The 11,184-nt window shown below is 45.6% G+C and overlaps 1 protein-coding gene across 1 annotated transcript in view; it reads left to right on the top strand.

Moving 5' to 3' along the window:
- Positions 1 to 455: 455 nt before the first annotated feature.
- The window catches only part of LOC122552148 (transmembrane ascorbate-dependent reductase CYB561), a 29,683-nt gene continuing 18,954 nt past the window's right edge, over positions 456 to 11,184 (top strand). Inside the window, exon 1 of the mRNA XM_043694650.1 lies at positions 456 to 797. The gene's annotated coding sequence lies outside the window, so the exon portion shown is untranslated. The remainder of the gene's footprint in view (positions 798 to 11,184) is intronic.

The following is an 11,184-nucleotide window of genomic DNA, read 5'->3' as shown; positions in this document are numbered from 1 at the left end:
GAGATTTTCAGCCCTCTGTTTTCCTTCAGTGTGGATCTGAAGGCAGTGTTAATGTGCGTGATTTGGAGATGCTGGTGTTGGACTGGGTTGGGCAAAGTTAAAAATCACACAACACCCGGTTATAGTCCAACAGGTTTAATTGGAAGCACTAGCTTTCGGAGCGACGCTCCTTCATTAGTTGGTTGTCCACTATCACCTGATGAAGGAGCAGCGCTCTGAAAGCTAGTGCTTCCAAATAAACCTGTTGGACTATAACCTGGTGTTGTGTGATTTTTAACTTAATGTGCGTGGTGTGCTATTACATTAGTTAAACACAAACAATGGTAAAGAGACCGACTTGTTTCAATAAAGATTAAAAATTCAGCTCTGAGAAGGTATGACTCAGAGCTCCTCATTGAAATCAGCAGATGCAGAAACAGCATTAGTCAGCCTACTGCATCACCATGGCAACTGGCTAGGCCCTGAGGCAGTATCTTGTGAGCTGGTATGCTTCCTTGTTCATTACAGGTCAGACAGCACTGCCTTACATAAAGAGGTTTGACAGCACAGTGTCTTCCTGCCTCACAACAAGGGAACACGCACAGGAGCAACCTTTTGACTCCCAGTACAGCATGGCAGAGATTTGATCTCAAGTTACTGAATTTACTGGACAAATAATTCCCTCAGCTTGTTCTTCATAGGAGCAAGGAGCCAGCAGGTGTTCACCATCCATCCCTCTTTGTGACATTGAAGTTTGCCAATCTGTGACAGGGGACCGGTGGACAGCAGGAGGTGAAACCTGAGCTTTGAATCACCAGGTAAGCACTTAAGAGTTGAATTCCATGCTGTCAAAGTGTTGCAGTCAAAGCCTATAGCTTCAGCACAGACACCGAGAAACATGGGTTTTTTGTGGGACTTTTGAGAGGATTAAAATCTATTGTAAGGGCATCAGGTAGAGTTTGTCGATACATAGGGACAGAACAGTCACCTTCAAACTGTGAATTGTGCAGCAAACAACAGGTTCTGGTGTCTGCACTTTGTTCTGTTATTGTTAGCTCTGTTTACTTTCGTTCCTGAATGTAAAACATTTAAGGAGTGTATATTGACCTGAAGGTTCAAAGGTCTCCTCCACACAGCCTACCCTCTGCAGTTTACACAAAATAAGATCATCAGATGCTCCAGAGAAATGAGCTACATGTCAGTGCAGTCTCAACTTGGTTAGGTCAAGGTCCTGAGATATTGGTCTGTCTGGGTCTCCCTGATAAGCTCAGAGTGCTGTAGAGTTTACTCTCTTAGTGAACATTCGTCCAATTACTGAGTTCAGACAGCTCTCCTGGCCTGACAAGCACAAAGGATAATAACTTCTGGAAACTTAAAACATTTCCAAATGTCTTTGAAACTTACAGCAAGGAAGGAGACTACTCAGCCCATCATTCCAGGCCTTGCATCCCACTCTTTTCCATGATTCGGAGATGCCGGTGTTGGACTGGGGTGTACAAAGTTAAAAATCACACAACACCAGGTTATAGTCCAACAGGTTTAATTGGAAGCACACTAGCTTTCGGAGCGACGCTCCTTCATCAGGTGATAGTGGACAATCACCTGATGAAAGAGCGTCGCTCCGAAAGCTAGTGCTTCCAATTAAACCTGTTGGACTATAACCTGGTGTTGTGTGAGTTTTAACTTTGTACACTCTTTTCCTGTAGTCCTGCAATTACTTTTCTTCTAACATTGATTCAATTAGCTCACAGAATCGGTCATAGAATCCCTACAGTGTAGAAACAGGCCATCCAGCTCATCAAGTCCGCAACCACCCTCCAAACAGCATCCTACCCAGACCCACTCCCTAACCTATCCCGGTCAGCCTGTATTTCCCATGGCTAATCCACCCTGACCTGCACATCTTTGGACTGTGGGAGGAAACCGGAGCACCCAGAGGAAACCCATGCAGACACGGGGAGAATGTGCAAACTCCACACAGACAGTTGCCTGAGGGGCTGAATGGCCTTTTCCACCCATTAGTTCTTATGTTTTTACCATGAGTACCAATTCTCTTACTGCTCAATCTGCTTCCACTATTTTTTCAGACTGTGTATTCTCTATATTTTTAATCACCCTCATATGATGTGTTATGACACACCACCAGGACTCAAACCCCAGCCTTCTGTCTCAGAGATAGGATCACTACCACGACAAGGAGAAAGTGAGGACTGCAGATGCTGGAGATCAGAGCTGAAAATGTGTTGCTGGAAAAGCGCAGCAGGTCAGGCAGCATCCAAGGAACAGGAGAATCGATGTTTCGGGCATGAGCCCTTCTTTAGGAATGAGCCTAAAGAAAATGTTTTCCAGCAACACATTTTCAGCTCAGTACCACGACAACTCTTACCAAAGTTTTGGTTATTAGAACTCACTCTGTAAAACACGTTTCTTCACCTCCACCTCATAGGTCTTTTACTAATGATACACTTTTAAGAATAGTGTTTTGGACATAAGGTACATACCAATAGCATAATTTGACAACCTGTCCCTGGGTGTTAGTGAGCTCCATCTGCCCCCCCCCATATTGTCACCATCTAATGCTGCAAAATCATTTGTGAACTTGTTTCCAACCTTCTCCGTGTGGTCGATTAAACAGAGACCTGGGAAATACAGGGGAGGTAGGGGGACAGGTTTATAGCTGTGTCTCTCCAGGAATACATGAGGGAAAGTAGGATCATTCCAGAGAAACAGGGATCTCTGCTTCACGTAAACAGTGTGGAAAACCATACAGATCAAACTGGAGTTAATCACTACAGAAACTATAGACCATACAGACCAAATTGGAGTTCATTGTTCCAGAAAGTGTACCCATTATTATGGCGATAGCTATAGTATTCCACGTCTAAAGGCCCCAAAGCTTCTTTTGACAGCTCCTTACAGATGTGTGTAAGGTGGCAGGTGGATAGAGGGGAGAGGGACAGAGGGTGAAGGGTTATATTGGTGGGTGGTTGCTTCAGGAGAGAAGTAGCTGGATGTGAGCTACGGACGAAGCTGGGTGAGGTGGTGGAGGCTTCAGGAGAAGGGGAGGGTGATGGTAGGTGGGGGTGAGTGTGCTAGGAGGGTGAGTAAGTAGGTGACAGGTGTGACAGAGAGTGGCAGGTAGATGAGAGGGATCCAGTGAAAAGTTAGCAAATCTGAGGGCTGAGTAGGTCAGGTTCGGGGCTTGTCTGGTTGCCTGGGGTGGAGGTGATTGGCACAGGAAGCCCATGAGGTTTGGGGATGGATTAGTTGTGTATTGATGGGGAGGGGGGACATGTTGAAGTTATGTGGATAATGGCGCATGGTCAGGTGACGCGGTGAGATGTTGTTTAGTTAATGGTACCATGTTTGGATTTAATCCATTTATATTTGCTGGATCACCAACGAGGTCAGTGAGGAGCCCTCTAGGCTCCACCTCGAGCTCACAGTTAGTGCCAGTGTCAGAGTGTTCCAGACACTGCGTAAAACTCCAGCCAAGGTTTTGGCTTCTTGGAAAATTCGCATAGGCCTGAGCAGAGCAGTATGAGGGCCAGCTTCCTGCTTGCGGTGTGCAATCGGCCTTTCGATCTGACAGCAGACAATTACAATCCGGAAGGTTCTGACAGCAGTCAGCATGTCTTTAACTGCCCGACAAACACACCCAGGGCCAGGGCATGCAATTAAAGAAAATCACTTGGTTCCTGCCAAATGGAGGGAATGAACACTTTAACTGAAGTGTTTGCCCTACCTGACCACAATTCCACAATTGTATTGTTGAGTAAAGAACTTGCCCTGAATTCCACTTTGGAATGACGGTCTGTGGTTTATAGCTCCCCACATTTTGGTTTGTTCCACAGGCAGGATATTCCCAATCAGTTTACATCTCAGCTCAACATCATCTTGGGAAACCTGTGGCCAACTTGCTGCAGTGCCTTTCTGTCAGGGTTGCTAACCGCAGTTGAGAAGATTCCTGGAGATTTGACTATGTGATGTTTGGATTCATTTGCCAGTCATACTTCTACCCAAATTTAATGATCCTGGGGAGTGCATGAATTAGTGGCTATTTACATAACACTTTAGAACAACACAGTGCTGTTTTTGCCTGCTGTGGAGGGATTACACTTGCTGCTTTTACAAAGTGTAAATCGAGCTGTCAATTCTGTGTTCCTGTCCCATGGCCCCAGTTGAGACACATTGATGGAATTCCATTGCTTGGAGAAGGTAGTTTCTTGGATCTCACCTGGATGTCCTGTTGGAGTTTAAACCAGTGAGAAACATTCAAGGAAATTAATCACTCACCCCCACCATGTGAGCTCAGTGTAATCACCGATGCACAGACCATTAGAAAGTAAAGAAAGCCCTGGGCATGAAATATTCTCCCTTACACTTCCTCCCATAATGGACAAAATGCAATTTCCTGAAGAGAAGATGGTGGGGTGTGGATACAGTCACAGAGATGGACAGGGAGAAGATGGTGGCACTTACCCTGGGGGAGTGGAGAAGGTCATTGATCTTTTTATTGCAATACGGGCCCATCCTTGGCGGCACGGTGGCACAGTGGTTAGCACTGCTGCCTCCCAGCGCCAGAGACCCGGGTTCAATTCCCGCCTCAGGCGACTGACTGTGTGGAGTTTATACATTCTCCCCGTGTCTGCGTGGGTTTCCTCCGGGTGCTCCAGTTTCCTCCCACAGGATTCCTTTTGCCTGAAACGTCGATTTCACTGCTCGTTGGATGCTGCCTGAATTGCTGTGCCCTTCCAGCACCACTGATCCACAATCTGGTTTCCAGCATCTGCAGTCATTGTTTTTACCTTATTGGGCTGAAGGGCCTGTTTCCACACTGTCAGTAATCTAATCCTCCAATATGGCGCCCACGCAGATGTCACAGCCTCTACTGCGTCTCCTGGAATAGGAGCGTTGGCAGTGCATCAGCACAGCAAAGGCCTCCAGGTCCCTGTCACAGAGCACAGGAGCCCAGAGGAAACAGCAGCAACAGTGCTAGGCAGCACCAGACGGGCAGTATTTCTCTGGCTGCACAGCAGTCTTTAAACAATGGACGAAGGGGGGAATGCAGATACTGGAGATCAGAGTTGAGACTGTGGTGCTGGAAAAGCACAGCAGGTCAGGCAGCATCCTGATGAAGGGCTTCTGTCCGAAACATCGATTCTCCTACTCCTGGGATGCTGCCTGACCTGCTTGTGTTTTTGCAGCGCCACACTCTCAAACAATGGGGTTATGAGCAAGGGATGCTCATGCATTCTGGGATATATGCAAGTCATTCTGGGAAAGACACATGACTGGGTGGGGTTGGAATTGGATGTGACAGCTGGCATAGGATGGGTTCATAGAATCATGCAGCACAGAAACAGATTCTTCAGTTAAACTTATCCAGACTGATCCAGTTTCCCAAACCAAAGTAGTCCCATTTGCTCGCACTTGGCCCATATCCCTGAGGATCCAATGGATTTCTCAGTAATCCTCCTGGAGTTAGTGACATTGAGGCTCACCAAATCTCATTCAAACTTCACAAAGGTCAAGTTTGCTGATTTGTGATGACCCTGTGCCCCTGCTCAGGGTCTGCAGGTTTCACCTTTTCTTTTCCTGGGCTTTTTCTCCTTATATTCTTAGTGTCTGTAACCCAGTACTTACTTACAGCGGAGCTCCGGCTTAAAGAGACAAATCTGGTCAGATGTCATGTGTAAACTTGCTAGGCCTCATGCCGGAACTCAGACTTAGCCAAAATACATAAAATTCAGCCCATGGTTTCTTGACCAGATCATCTCACAGATTCTTGCTTCTCGTGATCTATCGATCTTAAATAAGTTACTTCACGGTTTTGCAAAGGGTAGGTCATGCCTCACAAACCTTATTGAGTTCTTTCAGAAGATGACCAAATTGGTGGATGAGGGTAAAGCGGTTGATGTGCTGTATATGGATTTCAGTAAGGCGTTTGATAAGGTTCCCCACGGTGGGCTATTGCACTAAATACAGAGGAATGGGATTGAGGGTGACTTTGTTGTTTGGATCAGAAATTTGCTAGCTGAAAGAAGACAGAGGGTGGTGGTTAATGGGAAATGTTCATCCTGGAGTTCAGTCATTAGTGGGATACCACAAGGATCTGTTTTGGGGGCATTGCTGTTTGTCATTTTATAAAAGACCTGGTTGAGGGCATAGAAGGATGAGTTAGTAAATTTGCGAGTGACACTAAGGTAGGCAGATTTGTGGGCAGTGCTGAAGGATGTTGCAGGTTACAGAGGGATAAAGATAAGCTGCAGAGCTGGGCTGAGAGGTGGCAAATGGAGTTTAATGAGGAAAAGTGTGAGGTGATTCACTTTGGAAGGAATAACATGAATGAAGAGTACTGGGCTAATGGTAAGATTCTTGGTCATGTAAATCAGCAGAGAGATCTCGGTGTCCATGTGCATAGATCCCTGAAAGGTGCCACCCAGGTTAATAGGGTTGTTAAGAAGGCAGATGGTATGTTCACTTTTATTGGTAGAGGGACTGAGTTTCGGAGCCATGAGGTTATGCTGCAGCTGTACAAAACTCTGGTGCGGCTGCACTTGGAGTATTGTGTACAGTTCTTGTCTCTGCATTATAGGGAGGATGTAGAAGCTTTGGAAAAGGTTCAGGGGAGATTTACTAAGATGTTGCCTGGTATGGAGGGAAGGTCTTATGAGGAAAGGCTGAGGGACATGAGGCTGTTTTCGTTAGAGAGAAGAAGGTTGAGGGGTGACTTAATAGAGACATATAAGATAATCAGAGGGTTAGATAGGGTGGACAGGGAGAGCCTTTTTCCTCAGACGGTGATGGCTAGCACGAGAGTACAAAGCTTTAAATTGAGGGTGATATAGGACAGATGTCAGAGGTAGTTTCTTTACTCAGAGAATGGTAATGGCATGGAAGGCACAGCCTGCAACAGTAGTAGACTCACCAACTTTAAGGGCATTTAAATGGTCATTGGATAAACATATGGATGAAAATGGAATAGTGTAGGTTAGATGGGTCTCAGATTGGTTCCACAGTTTGGCACAACATTAAGGGCCGAAGGGCCTGTACTGCACTGTAATGTTCTATGTTCTGTGTATGTTCTATGGTCATTTAGCACCCATACCCACATTCAGTGAGCAGGCCTTCTGCACCTAATGCTGGGAGTTTGTTGAGTGAGGGGGTTAGAAGGGGATGGAAATGCTCCTTTGTCCCATGAGAATTAGTTCTTGCTGTGCAGTGCATGCTGAAACTAGCTGCTCGGTGAGCGTGTGGGAAGTGAACAAGGCCTATTCTAGTAGTAAGTTTCATAATAGTTCAGGAGGTTAATAGTACGGGTAAGGTTAGTAAAATGGAGAAAAAGGAAAAATATAGGTAAGTCAACCAAATAATTAAATAGCTCATGAAAACAGATGAAGGATGTCGGTGCAATTGCACATTGTGGGAGTTTCGTGATGCCAGTGTGACCCAGGGTGAACATGTTTGTAGTAAGTGTTTGCAAAATATGCAGCTTTGACTCAAAGCTGGAGGCTGAAGCACAAACACTGAGGAAAATCACGGAGGGCGGAATTAGCCAAAGAAAGAAGGCAGTCCCTGTCCTGCGCTGAGGGACTTGGTCACTGGTCAGGAACAGGTAACTATGACAGCAGGTGAGATGGGGAAAGGAGACCAAGGAAAAAATCTGCAGGACTCTTGGACTGTACAACAGCTTTGAGGTTCTTGTAGGGTGTTTAACTAGAGTGGGGGCTGTGTGTTTAAACAGAGTGGGGGCTGTGTGTTTAACTAGAGTGGGGGCTGTGTGTGTGATGAGTGAAGTGGCCATAGCACCATGGTCCAGGAAGGCATTCAAATTGGAAGGTACAAAGAAAATGTGTTGTTGGACGGAGAATGGGGGTCACTTTTACTCAGTTGGCTGAATGGTTGGTTGGCAAAGTGGGGTGATGCCAACAGCAAGGGTAAGAGGGCACGGTGAGTAAGAGGGTTAGCGCTGCTGCCTAACAGCACCAGTGACCTAGGTGTGATTCTCCCCTCAGGCGGCTGTCTGTATGGAGCTTGCACACTCTCCCCATGTCTGCGTGGGTTTCCTACACATGTTCGGGTTTGCTGCCATAGTCAGGTTAGCTGGGTTGGCCATGCTAAATTGCCCATTGTGTCCAGGGTGGATTAGTCATCAGAAATGCAGGTTTACACGGATAGGGTAGGGATGAGGGTGTGGGTCAATGTGGACAGGATGGGCCAAATGGCCTGTTTCCACATCGTAAGGATTCTATGATTGACACGATTGGCTTGAAACAGAGTAGAGACAGCTGTGTCATCTCCCCAATGGCAGGGGTCAGACACCTGCTCACACCTGGAGAGGAGCTTACAGTGGCAGGGAATGGATCCAGTTATCATGGTCCACATCGGTGCCACATCAACAGGACAAAAAAGGGAGATTTGACACAGTCAAATGTGGGGGACTCCATCAAGAAGTGGAATGTCAAATTTAATAATCTCTGAATTATTACTAAGCCAGTGCAATTTAGCAGAGGGCAAACAAGGTTAGAGAAGGGAATACATGGGTCAGAGATTAGTGGAGCACTGACACCAGTACTGAGGAAAGTGGGATCGGTCCCCATTCGGATAATCTCCACCTGAACCATTCCAGGTGCAACATAACTGAGGAAATATAAGCTGGGGAAATATGAAAGATTTTAAACTAAATAGTGGGAGCCCGGGAAGTTGTGGTAAATCAAAGAGAGACAAGTCAAGAAAGGAAGATATTTATATGTGAAATGATGATCAGATCATGGCAGGAGGGGTAGATAATGCAGATTTCATTGCAACTGAACAGAAACAGTTAGAGATTACAAAAGTAGTAAAATCATTCGACATGAAGTAGATAAACTAATTGCAATTAATAAAAATAAGTGTAATCTAATAAGGATGGTATCAGACGCAAGGACTGAAGGATGACATCGACTGAGACCTAAATATTGGGGAGTGCACAGCATTTTTAAATGATAGATGGGAATGATGGTATTAGTACAATAGAGAAGGATGATTAAGCTCAGAAAAAACAAAATGTGGAAGTGGCTTTAAAGGCAAGATGTCATTGTGAGAGTGATGTACAGGCCCATTAACAGTAACCACATGAGAGAGTGTTTTCATTGAGACCAGTGCCTTGACAAATTACTTAATTAGGGTAAACAGTTGAGGTGGGGGTGGGTGCGGGGTCCAGGGGAGAGTTCACATCAGATGTAATTTGGAAGATTAAATAGAAGGATAGCGATTTGGATACTGAAACCAGAGTATATGAGGAAACGCTAGAGTGTACAAAAATAACACCATGCCAACAGATGATGTCAAAGTTGACAAAAAACGGTTAAAAAAACAGAATTAAAAGCTGTGGAAACAGGCCATTCGGCCCAACAAGTCTACACCAACCCTCCGATGAGTAACCCACCCAGACCCATTTCTCTACACTTACCCCTGACTAATGCATCTAACACTATGGACAATTTTGCATGGCCAAGTAACCTGATCATCACATCCTTGGACAGTGGGAGGAAACTGGTGCAAACCCATGCAGCCACGGGGAGAATGTGCAAACTCCACACAGACAGTCACCCGAGGCTAGAATTGAACCTGGGTCTCCGGTGCTGTGAGGCAGCAGTGCTAACTACTGAGACACTATGCCACCCTTTATATCTGAATTCTCTCAACATTTGCAACGTAATGAATGAATCAATATCACAAATAGGCAAAAAGTGTATGATGTATTAGCAGTTCCAAAAACATGGTTGCACAGTGACCAAGGTTGAGATCTAAATATTCAAGAGTTATTTGACATTTAGAAAGTCATGATATAATCAGACAGAGTCAATATGGTTTTGTGATTGGGAATTAGGTGGGTAAAGGGGAACTGGTAGATGTGAAACATAAACAGAAATTGCTGGAAAAGCTCAGCAGGTCTGGCAGCATCTGTGGAGAGAAATCAGTGTTACAAAGATTTAAATCACATGGGATTTGGGGTAGGCTGGCTAGATGGATACACGGTAAAAACAATAGACTGCAGATGCTGGAAACCAGATTCTGGATCAGTGGTGCTGGAAGAGCACAGCTGTTCAGGCAGCATCCGAGGAGCAGGAAAATCGCAGGCAAAAGCCCTTCATCAGGAATACAGGCAGAGGGTACAAAACTGGCTTGGCCATAGCAGACAGAGGGTAGTGGTGGAAGGATATTTTTCAGAATGAAGACCAGTAACTCGTGGTGTTCCACAGGGACCAGTCTTAGGCCCTCTGTTGTCTGTAGCATATATAAATGACCTGGAGGAAAATGTGGGTGGTCTGATTAGTAAGTTTGCAGATGACACAAAGCTTGGTAGAGTTGCCGATAGTGCAGGTGATTCTGAAAGGATATAGATAGAGTGGCGACTTGGGCACAGAAATGGCAAATGGAGTTCAATCCAGACAAATGTGAGGTGATGCATTTTGGAGGATCAAATTTACTATGATTGAACTGTAAATGGCAGAACCCTTAGGAACATTACCATAAAAACGGATCTGTGTGTGCAGGTCCACGGTTCCCTACAAGTGACCAAGGTGATGAAGCAAGCAGATGGCATGCTCACCCTCATTGGCCAGGGCATGGAGTACAAGAGTCAACAAACCATTTTACAGCTCGGTAAAACTTTTGTTAGGCTGCATCTGGAGTATTGGGTGCAGGTTTGGTCGCCACATTACCAGAAGGATGTGGAAGCTTTGGAGAGAGTGCAGAGAAGGTTCACCAGGGTGTCGCCTGGTCTCGAGGGCATTGACTCTGAGGAAAGGTTAAACAGACCAGGATTGTTTTCACATTGGAAAGATGGCGGCTGAGAGGAGACCTGATAGAGGTCTCCACAATGAAGAGAAACATAAACAGGGTGGATAGTCCGAGGCTTCGTACCAGGATTGAAGTTTCAATTACAGGGTTAACGGTAGGGTTCTTAGTAAGGTGGAGGAGCAGAGGGATCTTGGGGTCTATGTTCATAGATCTTTGAAAGTTGCCACTCAGGTGGATAGAGCTTGTAAGAAGGCTTATGGTGTATTATCGTTCATTAGCAGAGGGATAGAATTCAAGAGTCATGAGGTGATGTTGCAGCTGTACAGGACTTTGGTTAGGCCACATTTGGAGTACTGTGTACAGTTCTGGTCGCCTCACTTTAGGAAAGATGTGGAAGCTTGGAATGGAGAATAGGTC

This window comes from Chiloscyllium plagiosum, chromosome 8, assembly GCF_004010195.1.
Source record: "Chiloscyllium plagiosum isolate BGI_BamShark_2017 chromosome 8, ASM401019v2, whole genome shotgun sequence".
Taxonomy (NCBI): Eukaryota; Metazoa; Chordata; class Chondrichthyes; order Orectolobiformes; family Hemiscylliidae; genus Chiloscyllium; species Chiloscyllium plagiosum.
This window is presented reverse-complemented; position numbering and strand designations above follow the sequence as displayed.